The sequence below is a fragment of the Natator depressus genome, chromosome 10, assembly GCF_965152275.1.
Source record: "Natator depressus isolate rNatDep1 chromosome 10, rNatDep2.hap1, whole genome shotgun sequence".
Taxonomy (NCBI): Eukaryota; Metazoa; Chordata; order Testudines; family Cheloniidae; genus Natator; species Natator depressus.
This window is the reverse complement of record NC_134243.1, coordinates 21,543,625-21,567,819: the sequence shown is the minus strand read 5'-3', so window position 1 is coordinate 21,567,819 and position 24,195 is coordinate 21,543,625. Positions and strand designations below refer to the sequence as shown.

The following is a 24,195-nucleotide window of genomic DNA, read 5'->3' as shown; positions in this document are numbered from 1 at the left end:
AGCCTACTTATTAGCAACAAAGAGATCCGTACTGACACTGATGTGTTTCATCACAGCATACACTGTGTATTGAAATCTCCCTTTCACAAAAAATTAATCCATTTGTTTGTCTAGTGCATAATGCATTCAATTACTTTCCTCAATTAAAAATATTGAGTAATTAATTATTTGGCAGGTGAGGGTACAATCACTGCAATTTTGAGATCGCACCTGTAGGAATCAAAATTCATTATTTAATAGAAAAAACTACCCATCATATAAGTGTTGAGGGGGTTGTGGAGCATTAACTAGTTCCTGATGGAACTGGGATTTACTGCAGTGATCCTCCCCCTGCACTTGGCAGGTGCCCAGGAGAAAAAAATCAGGGAGGATTGATTTAAATCAAGATGATTTTAGTCATCAAGTGAATAGCCTTGATTTAAACCATTGATTTTAATCAACTTTTCCATTTGCACTTCATTTATTTTCTAAAGAAAGGTGCATTCTCATTGGTTGATATAAATCAACATGGGTTTTATGGTTATAACTAAATAGAAACTTTACTCTGGATTTGGTAATTTTTTTGCTGCCTAGGAGGGTACACTGTAACTATATTCATTTATTTAAGCAATTATATAGCTTAATATTGTCAGGTTTTTATTAACTATACATTTTTAGTATATTAGAAAATGGTGAATGACATATTGCTTATATACTAGATAATTAACATTTTTCTCATGATTTGTGTCAAACTGCATTAGGATGGCAACTGGAATTTTATTAAATTCCCAAAAAGAGCTCATAAAATGTATGTTTATTAAACAAAACAACCTTAAATATTTTGGATACCTAAATGTCTCCTATCAAAACATGTTTCTCATTTCGGACTAAATGATTTATTAAACGGGGCCGGGGGGCGAGATTAACTGTAGTCAGTGAATTAAACTGACATGCTGGGAAAATTTTCAAATATGCCTAAGTGAAAGTGACTGGAGCTTACTCACATAAGTCTCTTGAAAATGAGGCAGTCTCCTAAGTTTCTTAGGCTGACCTATTGAACCATATTTATGAACGTTTACCAAAAAAGTTAAAATCAGGTGAAAAACATCTTTCTTTTTACAGAAAAGCAGTCTTTAACTCTAAATTTTTGATAGAAGCTTGTGGATTCAGCATATTTATTTTTTATTTAAATGTTTTAAGAGATTATAAATTTAGGCCTTAACATATTTTGAAGTAAACTGAGATTTCATTTTAAACAGGTTTATTTTAAAAAAGAAAATGTTCTTATAATTTAAATAACAAAAAATTCCATTAAATTTTTTTTTTATTCACCCTGAAAAAAATTATGTTGTCTGCTTGGGAGGCAGAGGACTCCACTCTAGTGTTCATAGGCCTGGGCTGAATCCTGATCTGGGAACTTTTTCTTGATTAAAATCTATCGACTCGTTTTATTTTCTTATAAATATTTTCCCTTGATGAAATCTCCTTGCTGGCTGCAACTGTATTTTTTTTATAGTCATTCTGTCAGTTTACAAGAGGTATAACACTAGATGAGTATATAGTTACCATTTCTTGAGGCACTAAGTTTCTCCTGATGGCTGACAAATGAGATCCCTTCCAGTTAAGGCTTAAACATTTTTTTTAGCCTGTATTATATATGTTTTAAGACAATGCTATTATCACCTATGAATTACATATACATGAAAAACAGATAAGGCAAGAAAAGTAAATGATCTTTACCTCCCTGGAGGATATGGTGACCCTTGTCAAATCTCTAGTCTCTGTTGTGTCCATATATTATTCCACTGTGTCTTCTCCACTTCCTTACTGTGAGCCATCTATCTTTTATCCCTGTGACATTGCACGCCATAATGCTTTATAGAAAAATGTTTATGAATGTAAATATGACATAACTGGAATATGTTTTATGCTACATATTCCATGTAACATATCTCTGCAAAGGTTATGATCTACTGAATATATTCATCCTATTTGTATGCATGTATCATTTTTGTATTCGAAGTTATGAATATTGGCTGTGTACTTGTTTGAGTTTAAGTAGCCTCAGTGAAACATTTGGTCAGCTTCTTGAGAAAAGACTATTCTAAGTAAATGCACAATCAAGAAACACTTAATCTGACAATGGACTTTGATAGATGCCAGTCCACATCTGAGCTTTCCTGGGAACATTCCTGTAGAGAACTGGATCATGCTTGGACGTGTGACTTGCCCAGGTGACTCCAAAACTCCATCTTGTAGAGGGGATTCTACACAGGGGGAGGGAGCGGTTTCCACCCACAAGAGAGAAACTATATAAAGTCCTGGGAGACCCCTCCATTTTGTCTTCTGCTGGCTCAAGAGTTAACTTCTCCACCCCCAAAGGATATCTGAAAGAAACTGGAACAAAGGACAGTAACCACAGGGGTGTGAGTGATTGCTGGACCCAGACTAGAAGGAGGCTAGTCTGTAAAAGAAGCTTATTGGAACATCTCTGAGGGTGAGATTTCATCTGTAATCACTTTCTTACTGTGTTAGGCTTAGACATGTGGGTTTTATTTTATTTTGCTTGGTAATACACTTTGTTCTGTCTCTTATTACTTGGAACCACTTAAATCCTACTTTTTGTATTTAATAAAATCACTTTTTACTTATTAATTAATCCAAAGTATGTATTAATACCTTGGGGGGAGGGGGGACAAACAGCTGTGCATACCTCTCTATCAATGTAATAGAGGGCGAACAATTTGAGTTTACCCAGTATAAGCTTTATACAGGGTAAAACGGATTTATTTGGGGTTTGGACCCCATTGGGCGCTGGGTACCTGACTGTTGGAGACAGGAACACTTCTTAAGCTATTTTCAGTTAAGCCTGCAGCTTGTGGGGGACGTGGTTCAGACCTGGGTCTGTGTTTGTAGCAGGCTAGAGTGTCTGGCACAACCAGGTAGGGTTCTGAAGTCCCATGCTGCCAGGGAAAATGGGCTCAGAGGTAGTCTCAGCACATCAGGTGGCAGTTCCCAAGGGGATTTCTGTGATCCTACCCATCACAATCCCCTCTCCGTACCTTTGTGCAAACTCAGTTTACCAAATTACCTCTTCTGTACCTTTATCTATATACATTCTATTCTAAACCACTAATTAAAACATTCTCATGCTTAGATCACAATAACTAACCTAAATTACTACTTTTTTTTGCTTAGTCTACTAAAACGTGCTTTTATCCATCTGGTTCTAACACATCTGTTCTGTGCTGTCACTCCCACTGGCTCCATGCAGTTCTTATTTTACAGCAGGTTGTTATTCTTATTCGTCTGCTTTTGTGGCCTTGGGTTTTTATTTGTGAGCTTGTCGTATTGTGAGAGGAGGGGGTTTACACCTGATATACTGCAAAGCTAACAGCTCTCTCTTGTCTCTGCTTTATCCTGCTATCTGCCTAGGCCAAAAATGTTACAGATAAGACACAGAAACCAATTTTCTGATCAGCAAAATCTGAAGTGCTGTATGAGCATAAACACATACAAAAACAAAAATTCCTTTATATTTTCTAATAATTCATTTTCCTAACGTTATTTAATGTATATTGGCCCAACACAACTTGACTAACACAGTTCTCTTATATGCTTTACAGACTACCTTCTCATTTTTATAGTTCGTTCATCACTGTGAATTCTGAGTGTCTTTTGACCCAGTTGTAGCTGGAAAGATGACAATCTCGCTCCTTCCCCCATCTTATTTTTGGCTACAAATTTTTCTTTTGTTTGAAATTTATAGGAACATTTAGAAAAAATGTAGTATACACAATCCATCTCCTTTTCCACAGCATAGTGTAAAATACGTATCATTCTACAACCAATACTTGATCAGCTTCAGCAGTTGAGCCCTTGATATACCCCAAATGACCCATAAATACTGTGAAACTGTAATGAAATGTGTCAATTTAGAATAGAATGTCCCCACTGAGCATCAAGGCTGTGTCTCCAGGAGCTAGCTAGCCATTGTGTTAGAATTGCAAGCTCATGAATGTTTTAGCTTGAACAAATACAGAAACCCTACAAGCTCTGTCCTTTATATACTTGGTTGGCTGGAGGAATATGCTGCAGGGTTAGCCATCTATTATGATACATAGCTGAGCTTTCTCTCATCTCTGCATTATTCTCTTACGCAGGGGATAATGTTATGTTTTCCTCTCCCTGTTATAAAATGCTCTTGTCTGTTTAAAGTACTGGAACTTGGATATTTTGAGAAGTCTAATTAACATTATAGAAGGACATAAGAATCCCTGGGGAATGGTGGTTCCTACCCAACAATGTCTGGTTGCTGTTTGAGAGTCATTCACCAAACATGAACTAAATGAATAATTTTTGTTTTCATTCCCCCCCCCCATATTTTATCTTCCTTTTAGTAGAAAGATGAAAGTTCAGCCTTAGGGATCCAACTGGTAAACCTTGCTGCACATAAGAGCTTGATAGCAATGTGGTATACATAGGCTTGACAGAATTCAATTTTTGTTTTTTTATTATTTCAATGGATTATATCAATGTTTGATTATAAGCATTTTTTCTAATTTTTATCAATTTAAATGTTCACAGTTAAGCAAAATTACAAGGGGGACAGACAACTATTGAATGACAGAAGACACTGAGATTCCAAAAGTTAAAGCTTTAACTGTTAAAACATAAATTGTCAGCATTACATCTCAAAATATACAAAGTAAATATCCTTAAATCAAACCCTAATAAGGTTTTCTTACTTAGCCTATCTGTAAATCTAGATTATCAGTGGAAATTTTGTATTTGTTTGTATACAGTGAATTGAAGTTTACAACATTTACCAACAAAAATCTAATCCTTCTAAGCCTATGTACACAAGAGAAGGAAGAGTATGAGGACATTTCTATAAATGTAAGAAAGTGTCATTGTTCTCAGAGCAAAGACTGAATCTTTCCTGTGGATGATTCAGCTGCGTATTTAATAAATCTAAAACCTTTTCAGGTGTGACTTCAAGTTCTGGAGGTGTAGGAATGGCACTTTTTTCCACAAAGTGTAACAGGGTTTTTTGAAAAAAGACATAGAAACTGTTTGGTCATTGTTATAAATTACCCCTCAATTATCTCTTAGAAAATTGAAAAGATGATTTCCACTTCATCCCCCAGGTTATCTAGTTGTGATCTTTATTAGGGTCTGATAAGATTTTCATATACTGAGAAATAGCTTCACATAAGCCTTCAATAAATATGAAGGTTGCTTGGGTACTTTTGTACTGCTACAAATTCAGGCATGTTTCTTCCAAGCTGAAATATTTGGAGCCTTCAAAATTCCTTTATTCAAAGAAGGGGGAGGGGGGAGAGCAAAGTAAAATATTCAGGCCAACCATCTGTGCACCTTGAATTATCTTCCTCTTCCAGTATCTTCAGTAAAAGTAGGGTCTCCATGTCTTCTGCAGGACAGGCTTCCTTTGAGCCTTTCTCCCCCAAGGCTTAATGTTGCATTTAATTTCCTTTGGCCCAGTTCTAGATGAGACTCCATTTTAATACCACAGTTATTCTGTAGGGATTGTAACATGGGGTTCCTGCAGAGCAAGCATAGATTGTGTCGTCTTGTTCTAGACATCAAGTAGTGTTTTTCTATCACTCCCAATCCTTACCAGCCTACATCTGTTAGTAACTCCTTTGTACTCTTTTAACAGTAGATCTCATAGTGCTTTAAAAGTAAGGTAAGTATCATTATCCCCATTTTACAAAGGGGGAAACTGATGCATTGCTGGGAGGCACTCAGATGATACAATGAGGGGGGAGTATAAGAAACTAGATAGAATAGAATGGAAGTGTAGCCCCAAATTAATTCTGTGTCACTCAAATAATACAGAGAGCCAACTGACCAACTCTCAAATTGTACTTAAGCTAGCTTATCATATAGCTGGTAGGACTGGTATATTCTCAATGCTAAAAATTTTAGCAACTTGATACTATTACTAGTTATGGGACTAGAACAGTTAGAGCCATAAAGATGAAGTGAAAACGGTAGAATATCCCTTTAGCTTTTACATATATTTCTTATAACTTTTTTCCCTTTCATACTTCAGATTGCTTTCCTGTTTACCTCTGGTACTGTTTTGCCTCTCTAAAGATTTTTATGATAAATTCATGACAGTAGGAAAAATGTGTTTATAACATCTATTTTAATTGAAATGGGGAATTAGGATGAAAAATGTGGGACTTGTTCCACTTGCTGTGAGATGATGAGTCAAGACCCGTTCTCTTTTATAATGCTTCTAAGAATCAACATCTGTGTCCTTGTGACATACTGGTCATCCACAGCAGAAAAAGAGAACCAGTTCAGAAAATTTAACAGTCATTAAATGCTGTCAACCTTTGCCCATTTCTATAGCTGAACTCTAAACAAACATTTTCCATAGTACAGAAACACTTTTGTTTTTTTCTTCTTTTTGTTTCCAGCCAGGACTGGATCAGAAATGCTAAAATAACAAGAAAAACTGCGTCCTCTTGGTGTCTTGTGCAGGAGATGAAGCAGAAGCTCTAGAGATCTTAACTAAGATTAAGCTCCTAAATTCATTTTTAAGAACCTAAATAAGGTGTCTGATTTTCAAAGATGCCGAGTACCTAGTATCTCCCATTGATGTTCGTGAGAGCCACTGGATGTTTAAAAATCAGACCACTTATTTAGGTGCCTGTAACAGGGCAGGCTACTCTCTCACCCTGGGGTCCCAAACAGTCTCTGATGCCTCTTGATGGTGAACAGCTCCATTAATTTTTATTTATGTTATCACCATCACAACTGCCATGCTGCACTTCTGCCTATGATGTCCTTCAGTCCTCAGCCCTTTCTCCGGGAAGAGGGAGCAATCTCACCAAACAGATCTTGCTTCCCCTAGGCTCTACTAGTCCTCTCTCCTTTTATACTTCCTGCGCTTTTTAACTACCTTCCCGTCAGTTGGGCTAATTAGCTCCTTAACTCATCAGCCCACAATCTGATTATGAGTATTCCTTCAATCCTCAATCAGGGCTTCTCGGAGGGGACTAGTCAGTGCCTAAGGGTATGTCTACACTGCAATAAAACACCTGCAGCTGACTTGTGTCAGCTGACTTGGGCGTGGGCTGCAGGGCTATACAGTTGCAGCATAGACATTTGGGCTTGGGCTGGAACCTGAGTCCTGGGAGCCTGCAAGGGAGGAGGGTCCCAGAACTCAGGCTCCAGCCTGAACCCAAATATCTACATTAACTTTATAGTCCTGCAGCTCAAGCCCTGCAAGTCTAAGTCAGCTGACATGGGTCCTCTGCAAGTGTGTTATTGCAGTGTAGACGTGCTCCAGGTGACCAGAGTTTTGGTTCAGCTGCTGGCTCTTAGCATTGTGTCACAGCGCTTAAATATTTTTAAGAGACTAACTTTTTAGATACCCTTTTTAAAAAAAAAAATCTTGGCATTCAAAGGAAAAGCTTGTTCTCATGAGATTTTCAATTCAGGTTATAGTTAAGAATTTCCAGAGGGAATTTTTAGAAATTCTTAGTTTTGGCCTAATTTTGCTTCCACTGTAGTCAGAGACTTTTAGGATCAGCTTCACTGGGAGTAAAGAGAGGCCAATGCTGAAGTCTTTTGAAAATCCTAATTTTGAATAGTTCAGATAAGCATAAAGGCATCAGATGCTTATCTGAACAAAAATGAAACTCTGAACCATTTGAGGTTCAACTATCATTAATCCTTGAGGCCTGAGATCTTGAGCTCATTTCTGAACTCGGGTCTTCTTGCTGGTAGCACAACAGACTGGTATATTCAATATTTGTTATTTTATTTTAAACACTAGTTAAATGTCGCAGGTAACTAGGAACTACTAACTTACTGAAATAATGGGCTTGCCTTTGCTTCAGTACTATTTATTGTCAGTAAAAATGCTTTATTTTGTTGTAGCTAGGAGCGCCCTTGAAGCAAATTAATGTACAGGAGGCAGAGCTCAGACGTGTAAATTAAGTTAAAATTGCTATGTGATTACTTAGTTTTATATCAGAAGGAGAAAATGTTTTCATAATTATCAATGCAGCACTGTTTACAGGAGGAATAGAATAGAAAGAATGAGCACAATTTGAAGCGTCTGAAGAATGTTCTGATTACTAAGCAAATACACATCATACCAGCCAGCACAAATGAATTATGGATGACAATTCCACAGATGCAAAAGGGAGAATAGAGAAATAAATAAAAAGAATCTACAACTGGTCAGCTTTTACCTAGGAAGGATGTTAGGTCTCTCTGTGTGTCTTCTCTGAGGAACTCAAACATGTTATCTGAAATATATAATATTCATTAGTATATATCGGAGGGAGGGCATGATATTAGCAGATTTTCTCCTTGTCTTTGTCTGAATATAATTGTTCAGAGTGACTTCCTGCTTTCAAAATAAAACTGCATTTTATTCTTTCCCTTGTTCTTGTTACAGATATATAGGTATCAGAGTACTTGCTGTATACATTTTGTATACAGGTGTTCAGGCCCAAACATTTATGGAACTTAAAATAAACACAACAAACATTTAAGGTATCTGATGTAAAAGGGAATTAGAACATGCCAAATGAGTAACACAAGCCCAAGTAAATCCTAGAGGAGCAAAAACACTTCCCGACCATTGGTCTTCAACTTCCACTACAATAGATGCAAATAAATTTGATGGAATGTACAAACAATATCAAACTAAAAATAAATTCTAGGTTGTCCCAGAAGAATACTGAAAATGAATGAAACTATCAAATAAAGTGGTATTTCAAAACCCAACACACACTGTGTAAGGCTCGGTTTTCTTAAAGAAATATCTAAACTGGATGTTTCTTTAGGAAAACCAAGGTTTTGATTCTCCTCTTACTTAAATCAGTATAAATCAAGAGTAACTTTTCTGAAGTTAGTGAAGCTATACCTGGGTAATAAATATTGTGAGAGAAGACTCTAAGACTTCTTTTTTGGCTGAGAAGCTCACTTTCTCTGCAAGCTCTGAATGAGAGAGCTGGAATCTTCTTTACTATATAATTGAAAGAATTATAGAAATTAGGGAGGAAAAAGCTCATATGCTATCTAGCCTCTCACCTTTCTAAAGCAATATATATATATCCCAATGATTAGTCTACTCTTTTTTTTTCTCTTTATTAGTCCAAGCCACAAGGCTTTCAGCTGGGAGGCTATTTCTGTTAGGAAATTTACTCTGACATTTTAAATGCTTTACTTAATTTCATCCCATTAGTCCTAGTTATATCTATTGTACTATTTTAAACACCTCTTCTCCTTTGTAGAACAAACAAAACGTAAACATTTGAAGTTAAATATCTGGAAAGGAAAGCAGGAATATTGCACAGAAATGTGAAAGACGGGCTGAGCACATTAAAGTCTCCTGCAATGCTGAGACAACTATTTCTGTCAATAACTCACCTTCTTCATGTGTATTGACCAAATGTGAAAAGTGCAGGGAGTGGGGGGAATATTCAGAAAAGAGCAGTATTTGTTTAAATAGGAAAACAATCTTCCTAAGTTTAATGTTGTATAAATGTGATCCCTCTATGGGTTGTCAGTCAGCAAATTCTCCTCTGTTCCATAGGGAGAAGAAAATCTTCCTTTCTGTCCTGAGTTGCTTGCCATCCCAATCTTCTCTGAGGGACAAGCTTTTTGTCCCATCAGGCACCTAGCACATGGGCTGAGAAGAAAGGAAAGGAAGAGTAAATCTGGCTGGATCTCACTTGCCTTTTTCCCCCACAACTCCTGCTGAGGTAAGAGAGGGGTTATCTGTTGTGCTGGTCTGTAGTGAGATGAGAGGAAGTGGAGCAGTGCCCTGTGTTCTGCTGAGTGTGCTAAGGAAGAAGGGACTCCTCTTTCTCTTGAGAATGCAGGGGTGCTATCCTATCTGTCAGGAGGAGAAAGAGAGTAAAGGATATGAATTGTCTCCTGATGAGACTCCCATTTAGGTTACAGCACCCAGGTTGTCTCTGTGGTAGGGTTAGATGGGAGTTCCTTGTTTAGAAGCTGGAAGTGGATGACAGAGGATGGATCACTCAATGGTTGCCTGTTCTGTTCATTCCCTCAGAAGTACGTGGCATTGGCTACTGTTGGAAGACAGGATACTGGGCTAGATGGACCATTGGTTTGACCTAGCATGGCTGTTCATATGTTCTAATTATAGATATGTGGGGAGCCATGGTAGAAAGATTCACATGACAATAGCATCTTCACTCAAACTGCAGAGTCTCTGGGCAAGAAAGATCACTCATCACATGCACTAACAATATTTTGCTGGAAAGTGACTTTTCCCTTTGTTCTAGATGGAATGAGACGGGAATTTCAGTTGGATACATCCTTCGCTTTGTCACCATTTCACTGTTTTTGTGTACAATCATGCATTGCTTGTTAATGATATCAGTCGAATAAGTAAGCCCTTTTTTCTGTTAGAAAATTTGCAAACCAGTTATGGTTTCTGTGTATGTTTTCAGTATTGGCAAGTATTTGCTGATATGAATATATTTCAAGCTATGTGAATGATTGGCTTCCACTGTTCACTCTCATGTGATTTGTTGCATGGTATTTGTTCTGTACCATCACTGAAACTTTTTAAGCAGGAGAATGAGTAGAGGACAAATAAATAACATGTTCAGTTTTCTGAATCCTATCTTTTGTGACAACATTTATGAAACTTTCAGTATCCATGATCATTTTAATGAATAAACCAGCTATTACTTGAATTCTTGTGCTAGACGAATAATATAATCCCATAACTAAAATAGTTGAGTGAAGTTGCCACACTTCACAAATATATTCCAAATGACGTTTTTTTTTCCAATCAGCTCCATTTTTGGTAATTTGGTTTTCTTGTTATATTTATTAAACTCTTTCAGTGAGGTGTTGCCCTGTTAATTTATTCCAGACCTCAGCTGAGTCAGTGTCTGTCACTTGTTGAGATGGGAAGCACCAGAATGGTAAATCAAACCTTTAACGTATTATTCTGGGAGTAGGGGACAGGGAGAATATTTCCAGTGGAGGCTTGACCTGTTTTACCATGGAAATGAGCACTGACTGTGGCCAGTGGAATATTGTTACTTGAACCTGGATCTTATATTATTCTATGGAACACCTGACAGAAGGTTTACATAAAATGTAGGATTAGTTATAAAATGTCAGTATGTGGCTATATTCTATTTGTATATGAAAAAAAGTTTACCTTAATGCATTATTTCATTTAAACTATTCCCAATACGTTCTTTTCTGATTTTAAAATAAAAATGACTCCCAAATTCATACTGGATTTGGCCTTTTAACTGATGTTTTTCAGAGCAGTTATATTTCATTTATTTTCTGGATCATTTACTGTCTTTAGAGGTAGTAATATTATTTACAGCTTGAGCCAATAACTTTTGGCTGCCTGCTTTTGAATTATCTGGGTCACTGATAATTGGTTTATTTGGAGTAATTACCACCTTTTATCTAGGAACTTGGAGAATAATTAGGCTGAAGGAACTACCATATCTGGTTAGTGGAGAAAACCTGAGTTATATTCATGTTCTGGGTAGGTAAACATCTACCCACATCTGTAGAAGACCTCCCTTCCTCCCACAGGCATACCCATGCCTGTGTGTTAAGAGTGACTCGTGTGGATTGAATCCCGCAAGGAAACCAGCAAAGGGAGAATGAAACTAAGGGGAGGGCTACACTACTGCTTAAGTCGATCTAACTTACGTTGCTCAGGGGTCTGAAAAAGCCCCTCCTCCCTCGAGTGATGCAAGTTTCACCTGTCCACACCAGTGCTATGTCCTGCCAACATAGCTTCGACTTCCGACTGAGGTGGAGCAATTATGCCGACGGGAGGGTGCCCTCCTGCTGGAACAGCACGTCTTCACCAGACATGCTGCAGTGGCACAGCTGCATTAGTGCAGCTGCACCGATGTGCTGTAGTGTAAACTTGCCCTAAGAAACACTAATTGAGATCTTCTTCTGTAGATATTTGTGCTCCGGGCATAGAAGAACCTTCTAATACAGGGGTGGCCAACCTGTGGCTCCAGAGCCACATGTAGCCCTTCAGAAGTTAATATGTGGCTCCTTGTGTAGGCACTGACTCTGGGGCTAGAGCGACAGGCGCCAACTTTCCAATGTGCCGGGAGGTGCTCACTGCTCAATCCCAGCTCTGCCACAGGCCCTGCCCCTACTCCACCCCTTCCCATGCCCTCCCATGAGTCTGCCATGCCTTCGCTCCTACTCCTCTCCCACAGAGCCTCCTGCATGCCACGAAACAGCTGATCAGGAGGTGCAGGGAGGGAGGGGGATGCGCTGATCGGCAGAGCTGCCAGTGGGTGGGAGGCCTTGGGAGTGGGGTGGGGGAGCTGATGGGGTGGGGGGGAGGGCTGCTGATGTATTACTGTGGCTCTTTGGGAATGTACCTTGGTAAATTCTGGCTCCTTCTCAGGCTCAGGTTGGCCAGCCCTGTTCTAATATCTGTATGTAACTCCAAAAAAAAAATGCAGTTTTAGGGAAGTATCTCTGACATATTCCACTGTGTAATGGAGTTCACTCACCACTCTGGCACCTCCTGCTGGCTGTTATTTCCTGCAGCCGCCAAGCTCCCCTCACCCATCGCTGCTCCCCTTCCCTCCCCCAGCGTGCTGCGTCCCCACTCCTCTGCCTACCTCCACGTGCTTAGCGCTTTCCAGACGGGAGCGGGGAGGAGCAGGGAGCCACGCGCTCAGGGGAGGACGTGGAGAAGAGGTGGGGCGGGGATTTGGGGAAGGAGTTGGAATAGGGGCAGGGAGGGGGCAGAGTTGGAGTGGGGACAATGGGGATGGGGAAGAGGTGGTGCAGGGGTGGGGCCTCTTGGAAGGGGTGGAGTGGGGGCGGAGCCAAGGGCAGTGGGGGGGCGGGCTTTTGTACCTTTATATGAAAAGGTGTCAGTGATGTAGCCCTCGGGCCAATGTACTCGTCCTCATGTGGCCCTCTTGGTGATTTGAGTTTGAGATCCCTGCCTTAGTGGCTACTGCAGCAACTTGTCTGGCCACTTCCTTGTGGCCCCAGCATTCTCTTTGCCCTTGCTTCAGGGCCTCAGCCTGCAAACCCCAGCAGCCAGCCAGGACATGTCTCTCACTCCCCCAGTCCCTGCTATCAGCACTGCTCTGTCCAGGGTGCTAGCAGTTCTCTCAGCCCTCCAGAGACACTGTCCTTCCTCCCTGGGCTCCCAGGAGAGAACTGCCCTTCTCTGCCCTGCAGCTCCCTGCTTATGTGAGCCTGCTTGGCCCTGATTGGCTGCTCCCTTCAGCCCTTCTTAGATTTGGCTGCCTCCTGTGCAGCCTCCCTAGGGCTCTATTAACCCCTTAGAGCCCAGTGTGGGGCAGGCCCCCCCCCAAATACACTGTTAAAGCCTGAAACTGGGAAGAGCTGTTTTTGGAATATTTTGTGGGTTTAAATATTTTTTACTTCTACAATGGAAAAAGTTGTTCATTTGGCTACACATCCAGCTACAATGCAGATCACGTATCATACACATGCTAAATGTAGTCTATTTTGTATTTCCCTGGAGTTTACCAGATACAAAAATGTGCAGAATTTTTTTTTGTTAGCAATGTATTTACTTTTTGGATTAAGTACTTTCCCTATGTGTGAAAACAGCAGCATATACGGTATCTCTGGAATGCGTAAGCCATGTCATAAACCCAGACCAATAATAAAATGCAGGGAAAGACAGGAAGGCTTTCATAATGTATTTATAGAAAAGTTTTTGTACTTTGTAATCTCAAAACTTAAAAAAAACCCCAAACATTGCGGAGTTAAGCCAATGTAAAATGACTTGAAGTGCAGTCACTTTAGATGTAGAATGCAGCTGTCATTTTGCTCCAATACAATACAAGAGCTTTCAATTTTTGTGACCTGATTATTCTTGCTAGTAGCTTTCTGAAAGTGCATGGGATAGAATTCTTCATGCCAGATATAGGCATTCATTTAAAAGGGCTCTAATGTACAGAATAAGCCTTTTGTGAGATGGCCTAATTATGCAGTAGCATCTCCCTGTGCTGCTGTGTGAGAAATACAAGTTTGGTCACAGATAAGCTTTTGCAGAGGCCAGCCAGCAGTGCCACAAATATGGCAAACCCAGACTTTAGGATTGGGGAAGAAAAAGCATGATCTTTCTCTTCATATGTGGTTCAGAAGAGCCATAATAAGGCATATGATGAAGAGAAAGCTTTTATGTTATGCTCTATTATCCAAATGCATACTAAGGGATAAAAATGACAAAAGCTCTGCAGTTTACAGTCTCTCTTTTCTATTCCTGCCAAATGAAAATGGTGAAAACAATAACAGAGTCCATACATAAACACTAAACTCTTCACATATATATATATATATAATACACACAGACACAGTATTATATTTCAGGCTTATTCCAGTGAACATAGATAATGCTGCTCAATTCTTAACCTGATATGGCAATAAACTTTTAACAGAAATGCTTTCCTGTGTTGCTTTGGGAACGGAAGCGCAAGCAATTTGCGTGAAGGAAAAGTTCTATACTGTATGTGCCCAATACAGCACTTCCCATTTGTCATCTAACACTGAAGTTTGATAAGGCCTTTGCTACCTAAACTTGTAAAACTGGGATTTCAAGAACAAATAAAATAAGATGCACATATTGGGCTGTAATTCATTTTACGATCTGTTTCACAGATGCTGCTGACTCAATCCAGCACTTCAGCATCATTCACCATGTTGTGTTCTGATAAATAATCGTGTTGAGGTGTGTGTGCGTGCGTGCGTGCATGCTCATATAGGTATATGCATGCGTACACACAATATATACATATATTTACTTGTGTATCCAATCCTAAGGCTTTCTTATCCCTTCTGTGAAAGCAGGATAATGAGACTTTTGGGGGGATAGATCATTCCAGAGATGAGAGAATAATTTCCAATATATGTATCTGCTTTTCCTGTTCTTAAAAGTAATATGTCAGTTTTACAAGTGTAGGAACTGAAGGTCTTGTCAAACTGTGGTTGGGGATAATGTGAGGACACTTCATTATTTAAAAGACTCCTGCACTGTATAATTAGAAAAGTTATTTCCAACATATTTTCCTCAAGAAACTATGATGTCTACACTTTTGCTAGTGACAGCATTCATGATTCCCTTAGAACATCTTCAGCAGCTGAAATAAAACTTATTGTGGTAGGGAGAAATATTTGTCAGGTAATCTTAGTGGTTTGTGAGCTGAAATGAGTTCACAGAATACATCTGGCTAAATTCTATGCTTATATTGCCTGACCCCCTGACTTCAGTGAATGGGGTACTACACTGTAAAATTTCCCCCAAATCTGACTGTACATAAAGATTTTGGCATTTCCAAGATTTTTATGATTGAATCAAAAGTCGAAGCAAACAATTGCAAAGTGACTGATGAGTAATGCTTTGGAGCTTTACTGCTCAGAAACAATAATGGTTGCATACAAAACCTTACCATTTTGGACAGAAAAAATGATAGGTTTGCCCAGCCCCTATCTACATCTCAGCAGAAATAATTATCCTGTTTATGGTCCATGTTATCCAAATGTTCTTGGTTATTTTCCATAACCAGAAACTGTATGGATATGCAAACCAGTCTTGGATTGTGTGATGCTAGCCCTTGGGACTGTCTTTTGGCAGCATGTTTCACATTCTAGTTTCAGAGTAGCAGCCGCGCTAGTCTGTATCCACAAAAAGAAAAGGAGTACTTGTGGCACCTTAGAGACTAACAAATTTATTTGAGCATAAGCTTTCGTGAGATACAGCTCACTTCATCAGATGCATGCAGTGGAAAATACAGTGGGGAGATTTTATATACACAGAGAACATGAAACAGTGGGTGTTACCATACGCACTGTAAGGAGAGTGATCAGGTAAGGTGAGCTGATACCAGCAGGAGAGAAAAAAAACCTTTTGTAGTGATAATCAAGGTGGGCCATTTCCAGCAGTTGAGAAGAACGTGTGAGGAACAGTATGGGAGGGGAAATAAACATGGGGAAATAGTTTTACTTTGTGTAATGACACATCCACTCCCAGTCTTTATTCAAGCCTAATGTAATGGTTTCCCGTTTGCAAATTAATTCCAATTCAGCAGTCTTGGAGTCTGTTTTTGAAGTTTTTTTGTTGAAGAATTGCAACTTTTAGGTCTGTAATCGAGTGACCAGAGAGATTGAAATGTTCTCCGACTGGTTTTTGAATGTTATAATTCCTGACGTCTGATTTGTGTCCATTTATTCTTTTACATAGAGACTGTCCGGTTTGGCCAATGTACTTGGCAGAGGGGCATTGCTGGCACATGATGGCCTATATCACATTGGTAGATGTGCAGGTGAACGAGTCTCTGATAGTGTGACTGATGTGATTAGGCCCTATGATGGTGTCCCCTGAATAGATATATGTAGACACAGTTGGCAACGGGCTTTGTGCAAGGATAGGTTCCTGGGTTAGTGGTTCTGTTGTGTGGTGTGTGGTTGCTGGTGAGTATTTGCTTCAGGTTGGAGAGCTGTCTGTAAGCAAGGACTGGCCTGTCTGCCAAGATCTGTGAGAGTGATGGGTCGTCCTTCAGGGTAGATTGTAGATCCTTGATGATGCGTTGGAGAGGTTTTAGTTGGGGGCTGAAGGTGATGGCTAGTGGCGTTCTGTTATTTTCTTTGTTGGGCTTGTCCTGTAGTAGGTAACTTCTGGGTACTCTTCTGGCTCTGTCAATCTGTTTCTTCACTTCAGCAGGTGGATATTGTAGTTGTAAGAACGCTTGATAGAGATCTCATAGGTGTTTGTCTGTGTCTGAGGGGTTGGAGCAAATGCGATTGTATCATAGAGCTTGGCTATAGACAATGGATCATGTGGTTTTGGTCTGGATGAAAGCTGGAGGCATGTAGGTAGGAATAGCGGTCAGTAGGTTTCCGGTATAGGGTGGTGTTTATGTGACCATCGCTTATTAGCACCGTAGTGTCCAGGAAGTGGATCTCTTGTGTGGACTGGTCCAGGCTGAGGTTGATGGTGGGATGGAAATTGTTGAAATCATGGTGGAATTCCTCAAGGGCTTCTTTTCCATGGGTCCAGATGATGAAGATGTCATCAATGTAGCGCAAGTAGAGTAGGGGCATTAGGGGACGAGAACTGAGGAAGCGTTGTTCTAAGTCAGCCATAAAAATGTTGGCACACTGGGGGCCATGCGGGTACCCATAGCAGTGCCACTGATTTGAAGGTATACATTGTCCCCAAATGTGAAATAGTTATGGGTGAGGACAAAGTCAAAAAGTTCAGCCACCAGGTTTGCCATGACATTATCAGGGATACTGTTCCTGATGGCTTGTAGTCCATCTTTGTGTGGAATGTTGGTGTAGAGGGCTTCTGCATCCATAGTGGCTAGGATGGTGTTTTCAGGAAGATCACTGATGGATTGTAGTTTCCGCAGGAAGTCAGTGGTGTCTCGAAGATAGCTATGAGTGCTGGTAGCGTAGGGCCTGAGGAGGGAGTCTACATAGCCAGACAATCCTGCTGTTAGGGTGCCAATGCCTGAGATGATGGGGCTTCCAGGATTTCCAGGTTTATGGATCGTGGGTAGCAGATAGAATACCCCTGCTCGGGGCTCTAGGGGTGTGTCTGTGCAGATTTGTTCTTGTGCTTTTTCAGGGATTTTCTTGAGCAGATGGTGTAGTTTCTTTTGGTAACCCTCAGTGGGATCAGAGGGTAATGGCCTGTAAAATGTGGTGGTTTTTTTGGAGAGCTGCCTAGCAGCCTCTTGTTCATTTTCCGACCTATTCATGATGTGACAGCACCTCCTTTGTCAGCCTTTTTGATTATGATGTCAGAGTTGTTTCTGAGGCTGTGGATGACATTGTGTTCTGCATGGCTGAGGTTATGGGGCAAGTGATGCTGCTTTTCCACAATTTCAGCCCGTGCACGTTGGTGGAAGCACTCTATGTAGAAGTCCAGTCTGTTGTTTCGACCTTCAGGAGGAGTCCACCCACAATCCTTCTTTTTGTAGTGTTGGTAGGAAGGTCTCTATGGGTTAGTATGCTGTTCAGAGGTGTGTTGGAAATATTCCTTGAGTCGGAGACGTTGAAAATAGGATTCTCGGTCACCACAGAACTGTATCATGTTCGTGGGGGTGGAGGGGCAGAAGGAGAGGCCCCAAGATAGGACAGATTCTTCTGCTGGGCTAAGAGTATAGCTGGATAGATTAACAATATTGCTGGGTGGGTTAAGGGAACCACTGGGAATGGATGTGTCATTACACAAAGTAAAACTATTTCCCCTACCGTTCCTCAGACTTTCTTGTCAACTGTTGGAAATGGCCCACCTTGATTATCACTACAAAAGGTTTTTTTTCTCTCCTGCTGGTAATAGCTCACCTTACCTGATCACTCTCATTACAGTGTGTATGGTAACAACCATGGTTTCATGTTCTCTGTGTATATAAAATGTCCCCACTGTATTTTCCACTGCATGCATCTGATGAAGTGAGCTGTAGCTCATGAAAGCTTATGCTCAAATAAATTTGTTCGTCTCTAAGGTGCCACAAGTACTTGTTTTCTTTTCACATTCTAGTGCATCTCATGGTGAAAAAGCCTTTTTCCATGTTCGGCTGAAACTTCTCCTATTTCTCTTTATTGAATCTTGTGCTGAAAAGGTACCACATGGACAATCCTGGAGACTGAATCCTCTTTATCCACCACATACGTACAGCACAGGCAGCCACACACCCCACCAGTGAACTTCCTCTTACTTCCAAGGTAATGCATTCTAAGTACATTTAGTCCTACAGCCCCCTGTTAAGTCTGCCAACAAGGATGTCAAGTAGGACCTCTTGTGGTGGTCATATGGATCAATAGGAATTGATCTGGCAACACTAACTACTTTCCAATAGAACAGCAAACCATATTAGGATGGTAATGACTTTTGGTCATCATTAACAACCTAAATCAGGTTTGAACAATTGACCTAAAGAAGAAAAGCTCAGTGTCTCATTGCCAGTTCTCTGGGTCACCCAGTCATTTCTAGCTTGCCTGTTTTATAGCATCATATTGACTCATTTCCATTCTTTGTGTTGTAAACAAGTCATGTCCCGGATCCTGGCCTACCTTCCTTAGAGGATTAAATCTCCTCTTATTGCCTTTTTTGTGAGTTATATATGTTTCACTTTTGTAGCCTTCCATCTGTGACCTGCTGTGTTATGAGCCTGGAGCAACCGTTAGCCACAGACTCATGACCTATAGTAAACTATGTGAGCTAGTTTTATGTGTGTGGTGGAGAGTGGGGATACTGAGCAGGGAGGTAGCCTCCTTTTGACAAAATGACAAAGTGAAAATGTTATCCGGGTATGTAGCTGATTCACTTAATTTTCTATCCTCTTTCTGCTGACATAATCCCTGACAGCAGAAAGCACACTAGAGAAAGGAGAATGCAGCAGCATAGAGTGGCTTCAACCTGTCCTCCACTGGAGACACACAGAGAGCAGCTCAACCCAAAGTGTGTAAATGATAGTTGTAGGAAATGTTGAGAAAGGTTAGCTACTTGGCAACACCGCTTGCCCCATCCTCTTGGAATGGAAGGAGAATAGCTGGTGCAGGAATGCTTATAATGTACACCCTGACCCATCTTGATTCAGTCTAGCCCCTAATCTTTAGTTTGTATGTGTTCGCAGTTCAGATTCTAAGAGCATTTTTGGAATATATAGATAAATTTTCCAGGTCCAGAGTTCTTTGTACTGCCAACTGGAGAAAAGAGAAGAAATTATTAAACAAAGAAAAACATGTAAAATATCATTTATTTGTTTTAGTGGCACGTCCTTTCCTCCCCCCTTCTGCAAAAGAAAAGGGAATAATATGTGTGAGCAACCACTGAACAGTTTAGCATCTACACACAAAACAGATCTTTTATTTTAGCCTTAACCAATAATTGTACAAGCCTCCACATCTTTATTACAGGAAAATGTTTTCTTGTTCAAGCTAAACACTATGTAAGCTTTTCCTTATCTGTTCTCTAAAACCAACACCATGCATTAATGCGGATAGATTATTTCAGAGAGAGGAAATGACTCACGAACATGAAAATCATAAAGGTACTCCTCCCAGAAATAAGCAAACAATTAGTCTCCATATAGTAATACTTAGAGGAAAGAAAACTATTTTCAAGACTGGTTAAAGGTAGTCACTTCTGCAGCTAAGTGCATTTTCAGTCATCAAAGATTTTCAGCTAAATATGAGGGGGAAAGTGCTATCCATATTTATGCTTCATAAAATAAGCATAAGGGGTACTGAAAAATGAAAAAGAAAATTACAACTTTATCGTTCCTTATCAACCTGAAGGGCACAGCAGAAAATGCTAGAACCTACCAGCAAGAATGTACTGCTTTAAACCATGCCAACCAAGTCGAGTAAACAGTTTTAAAATGAGAGCAAGAGTAATCCCCACTTTGCAGTTTGTAGAAGAAAATCTCACAAATATACAACAACAGTGCTCATAAATGTACTTCTGTATTTTGATAGAGGGGATTAAAATAATGAAGTATATTGCCATATTCAGTACTAAAAACAAGAGAATCAAATGTTTCTCCCCACCCTAATTTTGGAGTGTTCTTTTTAAATTCGTGAGAAACATTTGGCTGGCTTGATGTTTTACTCTGATAATGATGAACATAGTAGTGCCATTTTCTATACTGAAAATGTTATTGCTGAAAGTGTCCTGGACCTCTCCTGAGCAGTGATTGTGTCTCATATTATGCCAAATTGCAGGATAGAGCAGAGCAATCATTCTACCCTCCGCTACCAAGGCAGGAGCAGCGGGAATCTGTACCATCAACTCTGGTACCATCTCAGGGGCACCTGTTGAGTCTGGTAACTTGGACATGTGTGGCAGCACCATTGGTTTCCACTCTGACTGGATATTAGGCAGCAACATGTTTTCTGTGTCTGTCTGTCCCTCATTCACCTCTTACCCAGACCATCTGACTGCAGTGGCATCATCCAAGGTGTCCTCAGCTCCCCCTGGATTGGTGGCAAACTTATTGTTATTGCTGACACAGTGGTCTGTACCACAGTTTACCCAGAATGCACTGGCGTTGTCTGTTTTCTGCTTGGCACCGAGGGCATCGTTGAGACAGATAGAATCTTTGGTACTGATGCCGACTATGGCACAGTCTGCATCTGCTGGCCCGGGACCAGCTTTGTTTTCAGTACTGATGCCTCTTTGGGGCCCAGTATGAGTTCAAGGATGGTACCACTATTCAAGGAGCCATCGACTATTCCTTCGGTACTGATGGCATAGTTGGGTTGGGCAATGGATAACAATGGACGTTTGGTGGCCCCATCAGGAGTGGCTCCACCACCACCATCAAGCTGTTTGAAGGGATCCTCACAGTCAAGCTCAGAATCATCTACCTCCCCTTCCACACCTCACTCTCCATCTTGAAGGTTGTTGAGTCATAGCGGGAATCAGTCAGTATTGGGTTTGGTATGGTTCCCACAGCAGAGACAAGGGACCCTAGCCTAGTTCAGACTTGTCCACTGATGCCATATCCTTATCCACAGTGGCCTCCATGGAATCCCGTGGAAGTCCCTCATTCAGTGAAGTTCCGCTCATCTGCTTGCTCTAGGACAAGATCACATGTACTTCCAGTAGGCTCCCACCTGGAATAATCAGATCTGCAGCTACCAGCAGAGGGGCCTCCCTCTGCGTTAGGGCATCCTGAACCTTTGGGACAGTCAGATGTCCTTCCTCAAAGGACTCCATTGTCCCCAACTACATTGTCGTCCTTGTCGCTGGATGATGCAGTAGTACCCATGTCCACCTCTCCAGTATCAGAGGATTTCAGATCATATCAGGATCTGCTCAAACCCATGGCATTGACCATAGATATTCAGGTTGAGTTTGTGGAGGAAAACACCCATAAATTGGTGGATATCCTCTAGCCTTGACTCCTGGAAGAGTTGCCCTCTCCCTATAAATGAAGCACTACTAGAGCATGCTAAAGTGCTATGGAATACTCCAGCTTTGTTAACATGCACAACAAAGCACACTGACAAAAGATACTACGTGCCAATGCAGGGCTTTGAATCTTTTCTCTCCTCCAGCTCCAAATAAAAATTTCATGATTTCAGCTATTTAAATCTGAATTTTCCCGGTGTGGTAACTGTAGGGATCCTGACCCCAAAAGGAGTTGTGGAGTGGTTGCAAGGTTGTTGCAGGGCGGGTTGTGGTACTGGTACCCTTACTTCTGTGCTACTGCTGTTGGTGACTGCCTTCAGAACTGGGCAGCTGGAGAGCGGTGGCTTCTGGCCAGGAGCCCAGCTCTGAAGGCAGAGCCATCGCCAGTAGCAGCACAGAAATAAGGATGGCATGGAATGTTATTGCCCTCCTTACTTCTGCACTGCTGCCTGCAGAGCTGGGCCCTCAGTAAGCAGCTGCCACTCTCTGGCCGCTCAACTCTGAAGGCAGCAGCACAGAAATAAGGGTGGGATGGTATGCTATTGCCATGCTTACTTCTGTGCTGCTGCTGGCAGGGTGCTGCCTTCAGAGCTGGGCAGCTGGAGAGTGGCAGCTGTTGGCCAGGTGCCCAGCTCTGAAGACAGTGCAGAAGTAAGGGTGGCAATACTGCCAACCCCCCTAAAATAACCTTGCGACACCCCCCCACACAACTCCATTTTGGGTCAGGACCCCCAATTTGAGAAACGCTGGTCTCTCCTGTGAAATCTGTATAGTAGAGGTTAAAAGACCTGATTTCATGGGGGGAGACCAGATTTCACGGTCCGTGACATGTTGTTCATGGCTGTGAATTTGATAGTTCCCTAGCTATATGCGCTTGCAGGATTTCAGGATGGTGACTCTCGCAGCCATAATCCATCCCTAAACCCAAGGGACTAGTGTGTCACCCTTGACCTATAGGATGCATATTTTCAAATCAGTATGCATCCCTTCCACAGTTGTATCCTGAGCTTTGTTGATGGCATGGAGCATTACCAGCATCATATCCTCCCCTTTGAAGTTTCCACGCCCCAGGGTATTTACGAAGTTCCTTTCTTTTGTAGCAGCTTATCTGTGATGATGGGCATAACTACTTTTCCTTACCTGGACAATTGGCTTCTCAGGAGTTGGTCCACCCTGGAGGTCCAGTCAATGACCAGCAAAGCCCTTGCTTTTTTTCACTCCCTGGGTTTGCACATACACCTGGAAAAGTTAACCCTTACACTTGTTCAGCAAATAGACTGCACTGGAGCCACCTTAGGATCTGGTGGCTAAGGAGATCCTGGTGTCATTCGCTGGCTGTCTAGCACAGACCTATGGAGGCACACTGCCAGCCCCCGGAGTCCCGGCACCTGTCCCTGGAGTGGCAGGGTAGATCTCCAAGCTCGCAGCACGGCTCCAGAGACTCCAGACGCCAGTCCCCAGAGTCCTGTTGCCAGTTCACCGGTACAGGTCCCCACGGGCAAGACGTCAATCCCCTGAGCTGGGACATCGATCCTCTTGCTCCCGCTCCACGGAGAAGCACTGTTCTCGAAGCATGAAGCATCGATCATCAGGGTACCATCACTGATCCTCCGAACGCCACCGCTGGTCACCAGAGGCATGGCACCAGGCCCTATCTTCCCAGTACATGGAAAGGCCCGATGGGATTGGGGTAGACAGGCAGCATTGGCACTGACTTGGTCCCCCAGACATGTCTCTCCCTCCTCAGGCTCAGAGAGTGAGGAGGAAGATCTACCGGCAGGCCAGGGCCACCCACCAGGGTCACCAACATTCACCAGTGCCCGCATGGCCCCAAGGTCAATCGCCAGCTCCCTGGCAGCTATGGAATCCATGGGGGTTTCCCCAACCATCACAGGGGCACTGATCAGTCTTAGGGGCACCTGAGAAATGGTCGATAACTGTCTCCCGTCCGCCCCCAGACTTGGAAGCAGAGTTAGACCAAGATCCCCAGGGTCAGCCAGCCGCAGCTGGGGCTCCCTAGCGGAGGTGGCAGACCCGCCGTTACCCACCTCCTCATCCTCTTCGCCTGAAGGGACGATAGCGGGACCTTCCCACACAGTCCCCCAGGATGATATGAAAGCCCACCATCTTAAGAGGATGGCTTCGAACCTGAGGTTAGAGGTCAAGGAGTTGGCAGAACCCTCCGACTCCCTGTTTGATGTTTTGAGTGCAGCAGCCCACTCCAGGGTGGCATTACCCATTCACGAGGGAATGTTAAAGGTGATCAA

General features: G+C 41.7%; 1 long non-coding RNA gene across 1 annotated transcript in view; it reads left to right on the top strand.

Annotated features, from left to right (window-relative positions):
• LOC141994917 (uncharacterized) overlaps positions 1-24,195 on the top strand; it is a 266,061-nt gene that overhangs the window by 72,030 nt on the left and 169,836 nt on the right. Inside the window, exon 3 of the long non-coding RNA XR_012641219.1 lies at positions 9,569-9,737. This is a non-coding gene — a long non-coding RNA (uncharacterized LOC141994917). The remainder of the gene's footprint in view (positions 1-9,568; positions 9,738-24,195) is intronic.